The sequence below is a fragment of the Vanessa tameamea genome, chromosome 26 (assembly GCF_037043105.1).
Source record: "Vanessa tameamea isolate UH-Manoa-2023 chromosome 26, ilVanTame1 primary haplotype, whole genome shotgun sequence".
Taxonomy (NCBI): domain Eukaryota; kingdom Metazoa; phylum Arthropoda; class Insecta; order Lepidoptera; family Nymphalidae; genus Vanessa; species Vanessa tameamea.
In genome coordinates this window covers 1,304,035-1,319,977 of record NC_087334.1, presented here as the reverse complement: position 1 = coordinate 1,319,977, position 15,943 = coordinate 1,304,035, and the positions used below count along the sequence as shown (strand labels likewise).

At 31.9% G+C, this 15,943-nt stretch overlaps 1 protein-coding gene across 1 annotated transcript in view; it reads left to right on the top strand.

Annotated features, from left to right (window-relative positions):
- The window catches only part of Mitf (mitf), a 136,662-nt gene that overhangs the window by 9,767 nt on the left and 110,952 nt on the right, over positions 1-15,943 (top strand). The gene's annotated exons all lie outside the window — the stretch shown is intronic.

The following is a 15,943-nucleotide window of genomic DNA, read 5'->3' as shown; positions in this document are numbered from 1 at the left end:
TATCGTGAAGTTCTAACTAACACTAACAGTTCTTGATCAATATACATATCTTTATAATACAACTTTATCCGACTTCACTATTTGCGGTTGGAAAAGACGATAAGTAGAGAACAGCCATGCTTTTATTTATTTAACTTTTTAATATACATCGCCTTACGTAGATTAAAAATCAAACAGAATATAAATTCTCAGAAGCGAATACAAATGATAAAATTCTAACGTTCTAACGACAATGTTTATTTACTGATAAGGATTAAAATTATTATGTCATTGTACGTTTTGATAAAGATAATTGGTAATTAATTAAACTATTGACATTAGTCAATCGAAGGGTAGCGTCAATCTTACCCCATTTTAGGGAAGTGTATATTATTTAAATGAAAACCGTTAAAACAAGGCCTATAAGATATTTAAATTATTAATTTAAATAGCTTAATTTATTCTATCACAGATACACATTCTAGAAGTGTTTTATTAAAACATTTATCGCATCGTTAAACGTATTTAACTTCGTGGAAAAGTTGCCACTGACTTTTTCGTCTGGTTTATTGTTTATTCGGAGCATATACTAAGTATTTTAAATCCGGCCCGGCAGCCTAGCCAAGACAGCAACGTAGATAGGAGCATTGAACTTTAAACATATATCAAAATTATACTTACATACATAAATTATCACGTCTGTTAAAAATATTGACAACCTATAAAAGCAATCGCGACATTATTAAACTAAGGTTAATGACCTTCAGCGTGGTAATAACCCATAATCTGGTTGTACGTACAGGTGACATTCTATTCTGGGATGTTCAAGTTTGATAAACTTTATAATATAATTACGTTTCAAAATTTCATTTATGCCTACTTTAATTGAATAGAGTAAATTTTAATTTTATTTAAATCGGTTGATAATAAAATTCTTACTTAAATTATATGCCACCATTATTGATAAGGCTTATTAAAATAAATAAAGATAAAGCGTCGAGTTCTCAGTCGTTAATTAAGGTTATATATGTTACTGTAAAAGTTTGAACTACGGTGAATCGTAAGATTTTCCAGTAAAACCTAAGATTTACCGATTATGAATGGTAAATGTCCATAAAACTGTGGGATTCGAACTATTGCCATCATTCACTTGGTAAATCATAGCATTTACATGTTAGGTTAGCTTAGGTTGGAATGGTAATAGAAAAAGTCGTCCCTTTATAATAAATACTTACATTTACCAAATCATGTCGGTAAATCTTAGGTTTTACTGGAAAATCATAAGATTTACCTTAGTTCGAGCTTTTACAGTAACTATATATTTAATTGTATGTTGTTGTCTGTGTGTAAAAAAAAAAAACTGAGGTTCTTGCTGGTTCATCTCGGTTGAATCTACGTTTCGAACCGGTGGGTTGCGTTAGACTCAATTTAATTATGTAACATGACGATAATTTCAACTTTCCTAGCCAGAAAAAAAAAATCCCTCTCTAATTTTAAAGTTATATAAATACTTATAAATATCGAATTCGTGTGAATCCGGACGGATAGCTAGTTAATAAATAATAATCCACTTTATTTTATCATCCAGAAAGCCTTAGAGCCATAGAAATAAAAAAAAAAAGTAAATATGAACTGTTGTTTAATATTGTGTAACGTAATGTTATGTATGTATAGAAAAAAAAAAATTATCTTTTAAATTTACCTGTAGTACTTACTAATTTCTAAGTCTTTGTCATCTTAACGGCTCGATTTTAAAATAGAATTCTTAACCGTCGATTTTTAATTAACTACTCTATTTATTTATTTATTTATATATTTATTTATACTTTATTGCACTCAAACTTAAAACTAAAAATTACAATATTGAAACAAAAAGTTGCATGAGGTGCAACAGGCGGTGCTCTATTGTTCTACTGTACTGTACTAGAAATATAAATTTAGCAGATATAGATTACACATCAGACAAAACATAGGAATATACAAATAAAAGCAAGATAAACGGTTGGCAACACTCGGTTATCTAATAAACTAAATTGCGATCAATTCAACAACATACGTGATTGGTCGCCTGCGCCGGTTCAGCGTCACGATGTAATTTCAGCCAATGGGGACAGCGGGCATAAGTTAATTGATATGACCATTGTATATTGATTCATTATCATGTCTTGACTACGGCTTCTTATTTAGAAAAAATGATACAGATTGGAAATTATACTGTGCCATCTGTTGCTCTTGATTTTAAATGAAACGTTTGCACATTCTACATATATTTAGTCGAGTATAATAATCTACATTTTTATTTTTCAATACATAGTTGTGACGCACCTCAAATGGTGGATGTAAAAAATTACAATTTATCACAATTGTAACTCTTATCTTAATTGCTTAGACAAGTTCAAAGTTAATATTCAATTTGTATTTTCAAGAGCGTGCACATTTTCCCCACTGCGTCTATCATAGGTATTTTTTTGATATATATTTTTTGTGTGTAAGTAGACGTACGGACTAACACTGCCGGCTAAAATATTATGCCACTTGTACCTGTAGTATTAAATCACATTTGAACACAACGATACAAGTTAGTCGTTCAGCAGTTGAATAGCCACAGGGCTACAAAGGCATCATAACTTACTTTCCATACAGCATATTTTAATTTCAAGAGATTCAATATCGAATCTACGAGTGGTCATTCAATTGACATTAAGTTTAAAAAAAAATTAATACTTATAATATTAGGTCCTTACATATGAAATTGGCGTTTTGTACAGGATGAATATAAAGTCAATTTTTTTTTGTAAAATATATTTAATTAATCATAGTATGCACCGTTGTTATCTATGCACTTTAGCCATCTCATAGGTAGTTCATTGATCTCTTTACTAAAAAAAACCATGTGGGCGAGAATCAAACTCTTTGAAGGCGGTCTGGACTGCCGCATCGGAATTTTTTTCCTTGTAACAAGTTGTCCAAATTCCGGAAAAAATGGTAATCTTTTGGAGCAAGGTCCGAGGAGTACAGTGGATGTCGCAGATATTCCAATTGTAGCTCATCTAACTTAATGGTTGCTTGTTGTGCAGTGTGTGGTCTTAACGAGTAAGAGCGATTAACCAATCTCGGTTGTTTAGCTGCTAGTTCTTCCTCCATAGTCTGCAGTTGCTGACAATAGATATCTGCCGTAATCTGCCAGATTTTAGTAAGCTCTACTGATCGACACCGGCGCTAGTACACCAAACACTCACAAGTAACTTTCCTGAGTCAATTTTCGTTTAAGGCAGGATTTGGCTTTTGTCTCCAGGGTTCAGCCATTGCGACGACCGCTTCCGATTATCGTACAGTATCCACTTCTCATCACAAGTAATGATTCGATTTAAAATCCCTTCATTATTGTGTCGTGAATTAGACGCGTGTTTGCAAGTTCGATTCGCTCAATTCATGAGGTTCCCATCGTTCTAGTTTCTTTACTTTCATATATGTAATACTTTTTTTTTCTTTGTACATCTATCACTGGTAAACCAATGAAAGTATCGCTTTGAGACGTACAAGTCAACGAGGAATCGTCCCCATGGTTATAGGCTATTTATTTTTGCAACTAGTTCACTTCCCTTTTTAAGGGTTTCTATGGTAACAATCAGCAATATTATAGTGTGTAAGGGAGATGGTTTTACATCTTAACTACGGGGGTACAGGAGAGGACATAAGGTACCTTGGGTACATTCCCCCCTCTCACACATGGGCGAAACAGCGTGCATAAACAAGTCTTTATTTAATATAATATAATCGTACGTTACAAACTGCCAAGTTACACGTTCAATATAATAACAAAAGTATGTACTGTACATGTAATTGGGGACAGGTGTCGCCAAGTATTGCAATGAAAAAGCTTTCGAATACCAATTTTCACCTTTTCACCTTGATCTCGATGCATCTGGTGACGCGAATTGATTCGCGGACACGGATACATTGCCAGTGGATTTTGAAGTATTTGGCTCACTGGCTGATGTAGCCATTTTCAGATTAATTAATATCAATTAAGAGTTAATTATTGCATTTTTTTTACGAAACTAGTTATTACCGGTTTTTAATTGGTTTCAACCAGTTACAATAGCTCTTAGTCTAAGTTATTTTATTTTTTATTCAGGAAATAGAATTTGATTTCGTACAGCGACGTTTCCAATTATTGGCAATTAAGACGTATTCTAATTGCATATCAAACATCAATAAATTATATGATAATAGCAATAAGATTTATTATTTAATGGTAGATATTTAACAATATTTTTTAGTTAAAATTACTCGATTAAATATAATTTTTAAATATTATAATGCAATAAAGTAATAGAAAGCTTATTAAACCAATTCATGTAATATTATTTCCTCGCAACTAATATCTTGAGAACAAATGGTTACATCGAATAACAACAGTACTCACCAAGAGACCTGTATTTCATCACCCGTACCATGTTTACGAATGATATCCAACATTTCAGCGCGTGTCGAGATTGTTTGAAAATTGGTATCTATTTGTATATAATATTGACTGTTTATTCTCACTCAAGTAACAATTAAGAACGTTGAAATTCGCTAATGTTAAGACAAAATGTATGTATCAAAAACCAAAATCAAAATGTACTTTATTAAAGTGGGCTTTTACAAGCACTTTTGAATCGTCATTTCACCAACTATATAAAGTGTTGCTACCACCGGTTCGGAATGTAGATTATACCGAGAAGAACCGAACAAGAAACTTAGTAGTTACTCTTTTTCAACATTTAAAATACAAATTTATGTTAGTTAAATACAATTGTATTATATTGTATGTCTATAATATATCCTGCCTGGAAGTCAACAAGTATTAGCTCCACGATTTTTTATCATCTATATAATCTTGTATTGAATAATATGCTTTTTTTTATTAATGTATTTTTAGAATTGATTTGAAGAGCATGAGACTTGATTATATCTTTATGTTTTATTTGTAATTTTAATGATTTGACTCAGCCTTGCAGAACTATCGATAGTTTGACTATCGAATATCGATTACGGCAATACTATCGATACTATCGCTAACACCTTAACTCTCGATAATCTATCGATAGTGGACTATCGATATGCAACACTAATTTGATATGAAACGTCTATTGATACGTCTTGAGGGTAAGACTCGTATGCCGTGGCGGTAAACCCCATGACGCTCTCAAATGCCATTATACTCCCTCTCCGTTGCCTCTCACTCCCTTGTGTGAAGGTAGTGCGTATACTAATTAAATTTATCTTTTTGGGGGCTTTGCTTTATGCCAAGAAGGCTACTTAAAGGAAATTTGGAAAGCATTAATTTCTTAAAATGACAGATTATACGTCTAATTACAGTAAATAATTAGATTCGATTAGGTATATAAATTTACAATTTTTTAACTCAATAAGCCTACATGTGTTATTGTATGTATTGATAAATCTTTTTTATATAGTTAAATGAAATTAATTGATATTTAATTAATAAAATAATTAAATTATTTCGTTAATTGTTCTGTATATTTTAATCTCTGTATATTTTAATTTCTGTATATTTAATTAAATAAGGTTGGTGACACATTGGTGATGTAAGCAATGGTTAATATTTCTTACAACGCCTTTGTCTATGGGCGGTGGTGACCACTTACCACCAGGTGGCCCATTTGCTCGTCCGCCTACCGATATCATAAAAAAAAGTCTATGAAAAGAATACTTTGCTTAACAGAGAGATACTCACCAAAAGGTAAATTTAGAATTATTAAAACTAAATATTAAAAATACCGAAAATCAAAATATACTTTATTCTTGTAGTAATTTTGAAGCACTTTTAAATAGTAATTTTACAGAATTGTATGAAACTTGTTACCACCGGGTCAGAATAAAGATTCGACCGAATCCGTAGTTACTCATTTCCAACATTTGAAATACAAAATAATGTCAGATAAATGGAGTTTAATAAAGGATCGGTATTAGTTCCTTTATATTCTATTCTGTACCCGTGAGGGGTACCATATTGATGCTCAGCGATTGAGTTGTTGAAACGTGAAAGCGTAACTCTGTAATATATATTTTAATAGCTATTATATACAATAACGACACTAAACTTATTATTTGTAAAGACTCTAAGAAAATGAATGAATAACTCATAGGTATCTCGTTCAAGCGTACAGCCGAGCTAATTAGCAAATATTAATTAGATTATTCAATTAACATCAATATATTAGTATTATAAGACTTACGACAAATAGTGATTAGTTAGTTGAATTATTATTTATCTATAACAAAATATGTGTTTATTTAAAAAAATAACAGTTTTTTTTTTAATATAGATTTTTGAGACTAAAGCAAAATAGACTATAAAAACTTTTTACTAAATTTGAAAATTAAAACATTACGATTAACTCAAATGGGATTTGGATAAAAAACTGTAATTATTTATCATTATCGTTTTCTTAGTCCTGATCTTTTTTTTAACATTTAAATTTAAAATCGTTCTTTTTTTTATATTACGTTTATAATAAATTTATTTGTATATTGTTTTACACCGCCTTTGTGAATTTCAGAATAAACGTTTACTATTTGTATGAATATAGTTTTAACTCATACCATAGATATGAGGATTGAATCATATAAAATATATATATACACCAGCCTGCCGTAATCAATTTGATATTGTTTGCCAAATGCAATATATTGAGAATAAAGTATTATCTTTAACCTAAATTGAAGTATTGATATTTTATTGATCTGGAATTATTGAATTAATGTAAGGTTTATGTAAATGAATGCCGATGAATTTAAATATAATGACTACAAATTTTGTCCACTTAAAATATAAGAAGGTTAGGACTGTTTCCCCGTTAAATCGACATTTGGAATTCCAGTACATGGGCAGTTTGTTCGGTACTGGAGCATATTTTAAGGTAACTTGATATGGTCATAAGGACAATTTCAGACTTTCGGTTGGCACTTGGTCTTCATTCGGCGAGCGTCGCCAAGAGTGTACGGTTCAGCAAATTTCTAACACAGCATGGCGTTAAAAATGTGTGCGTAGTTCTATACGCGTTTGAAATGGAAATTTCTCCCAATGCTTTCAAGTTGATAATATTCTGATCGGCTTAAAGTTTATCGTGCGCCAAACTTTGTGACGAGAAAACATTTGCCATCGTCTAAAAATATAGAATCAAATAGAGTTTCAGACTAAATTTTGGAAGTTAATGTACAATATGATATGAAAAATATCTTGTAAAATTGTAAGAAAATTTTAATATGAGTCACGATTACCGCACAAATATGGTATGACATTATCACTGAAAAATAGACGTAATTAATCCTTATAATTATTTCAAAGAAATAACACACCAAATATGTTAGTTGTTATCTGATATGATATCTGATGATATAATGCTATAATAAACAAACGATACGGACACGGGAGCCGTTTCTTGCGGATCCTGAAGATTGAAGAGACACTCATAGATTCAAAACAGAGGCTGTCTTTTGAGGTCTTATTAATGGACTTCCTAATTAGTATCTTTAAAAAACTATAAATAACATAAGAAATGTTCAAAATACGACCGGTCAATATCCCTCTGCAGTATATGCTTATGACTGATCGAGACGAATTCCAACTTGTTCCATCTCACTGTTCCAATGCGATACACTTGTCCCTTTTTCATCCGACGGTCGCAAGTTCCTATGAGAGTTAGATAGATTTACTTCGTTGATAACCGAGCTCGAGATGAATTATAGACACAAGACGCTATGATAAGTGAATCGCGAGATAATTAGTCCCTGGGACCGTTGTTTAAGATCACGTGTAATCTACTGGAGCGTTTTGGCATTCGAAAAATAACATAACAAAACACCACTATTTATTTTGGTATAAAAATAATAATATTGGGAACAGTTTACAATCAAATTACGATAACACCTAGATAAAAAATAAGCTGGGCTACACGAACACACATCGTGATCCAGTAATAAATATTTTGTGGAGTCTCTTAATATTGACCAATTGTAATTCATAGAAAATAATGTAATTTGAAAATCAACCAATGGTAGCACAGCATTAACAATTTTTAAACATGTTATTTTCCAATTGAATAGCATCGTTGATTTTTTTTGCAGGATAATTATTTTCCTGTTTAAATATTATGTATTTCTACATACATGATTATGTTATTCTACATCTACATTCCGAGGCGGTGGTAGTTTGACTTTTTCTTTTTGAATTACGAATGCTAATAAAAGCAGAGTAACCCTTTATGAATCCTAGTTAATATTATAAATACGAAACTGTATTGGTTCAATTTAATATGAGTGAACCCCACACTTGACAAGATGTCCCTGTGCAAAATTGTATTGTTTTTGTTCTTTTACATACATTACATTACATTAGCAGCCTGTAAATTTCCCACTGCTGGGCTAAGGCCTCCTCTCCCGTTGAGGAGAAGGTTTGGAGCATTCCACCACGCTGCTCCAATGCGGGTTAGTGGAATACACATGTGGCAGAATTTCGTTTAAATTAGACACATGCAGGTTTCCTCACGATGTTTTCCTTCACCGCCGAGCACGAGATGAATTATAAACACAAATTAAGCACATGAAAATTCAATGGTGCCTGCCTGGGTTTGAACCCGAAATCATCGGTTAGATGCACGCATTCTAACCACTGGGACATCTCGGCTCTTTTCTTTGTTCTTGGCTAAAAAAAAAACAAAAAGATGAAATTCTAGGCTATTATCTACCGTAATATGAAGTATTATACATATAAACCTTCCTGTTGAATTCCTGTTTATTGATGAAAAAACCGAATTAATATTCGTTGCGAAGATCAAAAGATCTAAGCGTACAGACGGAAAGCTACTTTGCTTTATACTATATAGTTAACTAAGATTCTATCGCCTAACATGTTTCCAAACTTGTGTTAAATTTTTGAATAAATAATTTGAGTTTATAACCTAAACGACGCAAAGACTGTAAATTATCAGTACAATTTATCTGATTATTAATACACAATACGGTCAAAGTAAAGTTAAATAAGAATCAAATACATAAAAGGATAAGCAGTGACTACATGAATACGATTGTATATTTTAGAATCATCGTACTGGAGTCCTTGAACGGAATTGGCAATTTCGTGTTTAGATGTTTAGCGTTCACTCACGATTTTATTAGCGATACCGCGGTGTTTGTTTGAAGGTGTTCTGGTTTGGTCTACGAGTAGAGAAATGTACTTTTGACCCTGTTATAATCGTACTATATAAAATTGTCTCATTGGTCTTGTGGTTATTATTCAAATCTCAGAACGCACCATCAGACAGTAATTAAATGTTTCACTGGCAGCCCAGTAGCAAAAAGTACGTCGGATTTATGCACCGCAATACTAACTAAACAAATTAATTCTGTGTAAAATTAATTAGTCTGTAGTGGTGGACTAGTTACTGAGAAGATATCTATTATATTATTTAAGAACTCCAAATAACTTCTATGAGCACAACACACCTTGAGAATCTCGGATATACCAGCAATAAACGATATACTCCGAAATTTCCTTATTATATTTCTTTTAAGTATATACTGTGTTACCAAATGAACTTATCTCTAAGTAAATTAAAGATTAGTTTATGGTTGTTCTGCACTGCAATGTTATCTCATTAAATCCATGTTTTAGATAACAGTGGATATTATCTTGATTTAATTTTATAACAGCTGCATTAATACACGCAGTGCGAACGAACCTTACTTAACATCGCTGTGATGTTGTAAAATCGTCGTCTATTATCACTTTAATGAATTACTAACAAAAACAATAATTGATAACCTGGAACGGGATGCTGGTTATACATCGGAGCCTTCCTCCCGAATCACTCCGTCCATTGGTGAACCAAAACTGTATGAATATTCTTTTAGTACTTTTTGAGTCAATCGCGTTGAGACGGTTAGACAGACGCAGCGGAGGGACTTTATTTCATAATATATAGTGATTTTGTAATATACAATTATTTTCTTAATATAAAACCAAGTTCACTCGAAAAGCCAAAATACTTTGAGACAAAAACTATTTTATCAGTAAACAAGTGTGAAATTACGTACTGTTTTCGTAATAAACGTAATATTACAGCCCTTGAACCTGACATGCGCGGGCGCAACTAAAATAGCGCGAACCGACGCTGACCATCTGCCAAGTTTCATTTGGTTTCTGTGGCGCGTATATGCCAAACTAAGTTGCATATATTTGCTTCCTAATTATTTAGGAGATGTAAACCAAACGAAATCCAGCAGTGTGGTAACGTATTGGATACGGTTACAGTATTTCGATTTACTACAATTCTTAGTTATAATCTAAGAAAAGGACCGAGCAACTGTGAACCCGTGTATGTTATTAAATTATTAAAAAAAAATATCTTATTTATATAGCTTTATAATATACTAGACGAAAACCTGGCTTATCTTTATATAAATAAAACGAAATACGGTTTATCATTTACATTTCATGTAAGTTATAACTCTTTCATAAACATTGTGATCATCATTACGATTATCAAACATCTCTATTTTCTATTTAAGTCTTGAATAAAAAATTAAATTTTACTATACCTTACACAAGATAGCTTGATCTTTTTGACAGATGTAAATTTTTCTGATCGACATAACTTTGCAATGACATATTATTTTCTTAATTTAATTATTTTAAAAATTGTAAAAATATTTAAAAAAATACATAAAATTTTAAGACTTCTTTTTTTATCATACTATATTATTGCTTCAAAGTAAAATTTAAATAGAAACACTGAAAATAATAGACGCTTGTACAATGTAACATCGGTCGGACGGTAGGGACGCGAATAACAGGCAGTAACTGCTACAAATATCGATTACAAAAATCCTTATTAAAGATCATTGTTAAGTTATTGTTACGAACGGGGGTCCTTTTGGTTGGGGTCTCTTTAGCTGGTATAACTCTTTAGAAAAACAAGTTATAAAAAAATGAATTTTAATTTGAATTACGCATTCCATCGTTCCATCGACTGTTATCTATGTTATATTTTCTGTTTCTCATCACTAGCCCGTCTGTCAAAAAGATCAAGCTAATTTGAACAGGGTATAATTTTGGCATTCCGATTAACATAACGTTCAAAAGTATTCGGAAGGTTCATTTCGTCAAACATGGCCGCCCGTTGAACTGTCATTTTCAAATTATGTCATTGAATTTCATAATGTCATCAAATTATATAATGAGAACGTTAAAAAATCATAATTTTTTTTAATGTTCTATAATTGTGGATAGGTTTCGATCGGGTCTATCGTAGACCTAGTCGAGATTATTAATATATATTACCAGCAAGTACACAAATATACATATATATATATATTCTATTCCAGCCGTAACAGGAAAAAAGCCAACATTTGACAGCAAATTAACGCAATATCATTGGTTGAGAGGTTGATTAATCTATGATATTCATTATGGATTTGCGAAAAGATGGCGTTTTGAACGTCGCGTAACTGTTATCGGAATTTCGGAAGTAAAATTAAAGTGGAAATAAGTAATTAAGTGTTGTATTATAAATAAAGATATATTCATCATAAATTATTAGTAGTACACAATATAGCTGAGTTATTAGCAATTCGCATGAAATACCTAAATCTAAGGTTTGTTTATTTTTTTTCCTACTTCCATTGGCATAGGCTAGTGAAAAAAAATGCTCTTTGAACTTTCAAAACTATATTGGATAACGCAGTGATGGTTTGTATCTACATATTTTTAATTCTGATTTGTTTACCCCTGTATTCCTCAACATTTATAAAGTTTATTAAAGTAAAAAAAACCGGTTCGGATAGTATTGAATTTCTAGTTGTAAATAAAATTGAAATCAAATCGCTAGTGACCTGTATTGTATGAATGATATAACATATATTATCTTGGAGGTCAAAGATCAGGTCTAGGAATGGGAGCTCGTTGTTACTCAGGTCGAGCAAGGCCAGTTATCAGATAGAGTCTGATATAAAGTTTCAGAGAAAGTTCAATATAAAAGTACTACTACAAATATATGAATATTTGATCATTATCTATAATTGTGTGTTAACTTATTTTCATACCTATTGTAGACTTATTTGCAAGGTTTTTTTTTTTCTTAACCAAGATATTTTGCCAATAATCATTGCCGCAGATATTATGTCCCCTGTGCCTGTGCACATTGGCTTACTCATCGTTCAAACCGGAAAACAACAATACTAAGAGTATGTTTAAATATGTTTGTCGGCAAAATATATGGTGAATGGGTAGTTTGCTCAAAGTCCTACCTCTAAGTAAAATTTTGCTATACTTTCGGACTAAAACTTTTCTAATAATTGATAATTATGCTAGAGCAAATGCTAACTACTAGTCATAATTTAATCATTTCTTATATGGCGTTTCGTTGTACGGCAGAAGTTTATGTACATGTCAAAGTCAAAGTCAAAGTTAAAAATCTTTATTCAATATAGATAAGATAGAAGTGTTTACACTTGCTTATTGATAGTCAAAAATCTACCACCGGTTCGGAACTTAACACCTGAGAAGAACCGGCGAAAGAAATTCAGCGGAATATTTTTTTTTTTTTGTAAATCCAAATTTTTTCTTGTGTAGCAACTTGTTATTGTTAAAATGTCGCTAATAACTGTTCTTAAAATTGTTTTATTTCTCATAGCAGACTATTATCTCTTATTGGTTAACCGTATCAGAATAAGCCCCCTATCTTTTCAAGAGGAAAGGAGTTCTTTGCCTATCAGAGGAACATTATCTGCCTATTACTTTTTCTCAGAGCGCCTCTATATTATTAAACGATATTTTACTCTAAATCTAGTCGCTTTGTCTTAAACGTTTAGTTGTGCGTTTTTAATCAGTCAGAGTTAAGATATATCTCAACTATTATTTTGTTTATGTATCTATCTCCATCTATATATATAAAAGCGAAATACCACTCAGTGATTAATCGTGAAATCTCAGAAAGTATAACAGCTACAAACTTGGAATTGGGCAGGTAGGTTTCCTTAAAGGTATAAACATCCGCTAAGACGGACTTTACAAAACTTCACTCCTAAGGGGATTAAACGGAGGTTGGAAATTATGTTTTTTAAATTTCGCGCGGGTAAAGCAGCAGCTTCAGCTAGTTTTTATATAAACCAGTTAATAAGAATTACAAAATGTTACATTGATAAAAAACATCTTGAGATACCGATACACGTTTATCTCGCAAGTTGCAATTTATGCTCGTCTTTAAGATATTATTTAAACATTTATATTTACATGCAACAATATAATTATCTTAAGTGATACTTTAGGTAAATGTTATGCTGTTAAAAGAGATGTTAATATGATACGAGATAATCTTAAGAGAGATTAAAATTGAAAGCTTAATAATAACAGTTTTGTATTGTTTTTGGAGGTATCCCTTAAGGGTATCTAGAGTATCTCCTAAAGTTTCGCGTCGGGACAGAGCGACCATTAAATACTGCCAGTTATAACTCAAAATGTATTAAAATATAGAAAAAAAGCAGGTATGAGAATTATAGAAAATGTTTTTTTTTTCATATTAATATTTTTCGTACGATGTCGCTTTAAAAAAAATTGCTGAATTCCTCTACAGCTGAATATAATTTGATATTCCGTAACAACTCACTCGCAAAGATCAAAATGTTATTGAGCACTTTTAAAAAATCATTGTACTGCATTCTATTAAATGTAAAACTGTAATAAAAACCAGTTCGGATGTTGATTCTACCGAGAAGAACCGTCAAAAAACTTGGTCTTTTGTTTTAGTGAACTTCTTTTCCACCAAGTAAATGACAACAATGCGCTGTGAGAAATATTAACCATTCCTTACATCGCCAATATGCTTCCTTGGTAACTAAGATGTTACGTCCCTTGATACTTGACTCACTCACCCTTCAAACCGCAACACAACAATTCTATTGGACAACATCACATTCATTACTCTGATCCCAATGTAAGTAGCTAAAGCACTTGTGTTATGGTAAATCAGAAGTAACGACGGTATCACAAACACCCAGACCCAAGACAACATAGAAAACTGATGAACTTTTTCTACATCAACTAGGCCGGGAATCGAACGCGGTTCCTCGGAGTGGCGTACCAATGAAAACCGGTGTACAAACTACTCGACCACGGAGGTCATACAAAGTATTGCTGTTTGGCGGCAGAATATACAATGAGTGGATGGTACCTACCCAGACACGTTAACACAAAGTCAAGTGAATTTTGAAGCATAATTATTACAGTCAATGACACATAATATTTTCTGACATTTCGTAATCGTACGGTTAGTATCGAGTTTGTACTTAAAGATTAACTACATATCAAAATACTTTCAAAACATAATCTTGCGAAATCGAACATTATATTTAAACAATAGCGAAACGTCTTATCTGAAAAGATGTAACGCGATACATGGCTGACTCACCAATTCAGTAAATAATTGGCAGATGTACTCGTTTTTTTTATAGTCTTCTCAAAACAATACTAAGAATGAAACATCACCTATTCATGACAAGCGCCATCGCTATTTCATTTTAATGAAAACATTTATCTATCAATAGGTCGGCATATTTGTTTGAGAATAATATTATTAAAAGATACTGTTATTGACAAACATCATTGGTTATTGAATACCATGAGTTGGCATATTCCTCTGTGTATTTTTAAAACATTTGTACATATGGCAACATGGCCCCAATCGAGTACTGCTCTCACCTCTAGGCGGGTTCTCCCCAGTACCAGCTCCTTCCATTTGACCGTATCCAACGCAGAGCGGCTCGAATTATCGATGATCATGCCCTTTTCGATCTGCTTGATAAATATTTATTTATTTATATAGACAATAATATTATTTAGTATGTCTGTAACTATAATAAATACATTAATTATATTATTTACATATATAGTTACTCATTAAATTGTTTATGCGCTGCCAACCATGCTATCTAGGATCTTCCTCGTGCCTATAATTATACTGGCTCACTCACCTTCCAAACCGGAACAGAGCAATAAAGCATTCCTGAAGACGTTGAACACCTGTCCAATCCGTCTATATACATGACCACTGTGATATCTCCTGCGCAGATGACTACATTGAGATTGGCTGCTTAGGTCGATAGTCGGTCAATATTACTAATTATATATATATATGTGTATATATAAAAGGCTTTGAAAAAAGTATTTCTTAATGGTCTATCAATATATATGTATATGTTGGAAAAGATTAACTAATGAGTTTTTTGCCGGTTCTTTACGATATAATCTACATTCCGAACCGGTGGTAGCTTTACTTAATATAGTTTGTTAAATGACGATTCAAAAGTGCTTGTAAAAGCCTACTTGAATAAAGTATATTTTGATTTGATTTGAGCTATTAATACATCGTAGATTAAATGCTGGTTTGAAATGTAGATTCTAGAACCAGTTCCACGTCTTATTTATTTGCCAACGAAATATAATCCTGATACACTTATGGAAAATTTAAGCAATAAACAAATGTATAATTTACGTGCACGCGGTGCCACTCGCAAATACGTTACTGCGCCGGTGGATGGACCGATTTTGATGGCACTTTCACTAGCAGATAGCTGATGTAATAAGGAGTAACTTAGGCTACGACAATACCTTTTTTTGTTAAATTCAAACGCACACGAACTAGTCCCAAATAAAAATCTATCCTAAAAAAATTACTAGGATTTTATTTTTATTTATTTTAGCTGTTATTACAACTAATACCAAATAGCCTAGAAATAGAATCAAACTGTTATGTTCTAATTTTCTCGTTTACAATTTCTAAATAATGTAATATTAATAAGTATCCGAAATAATCGGATAATCCGAAATAATTTCGTATCCGTAACCGTGTCTGAAAGCGATAAACTATTATTCATATATCCATTCAGATCCAAAACT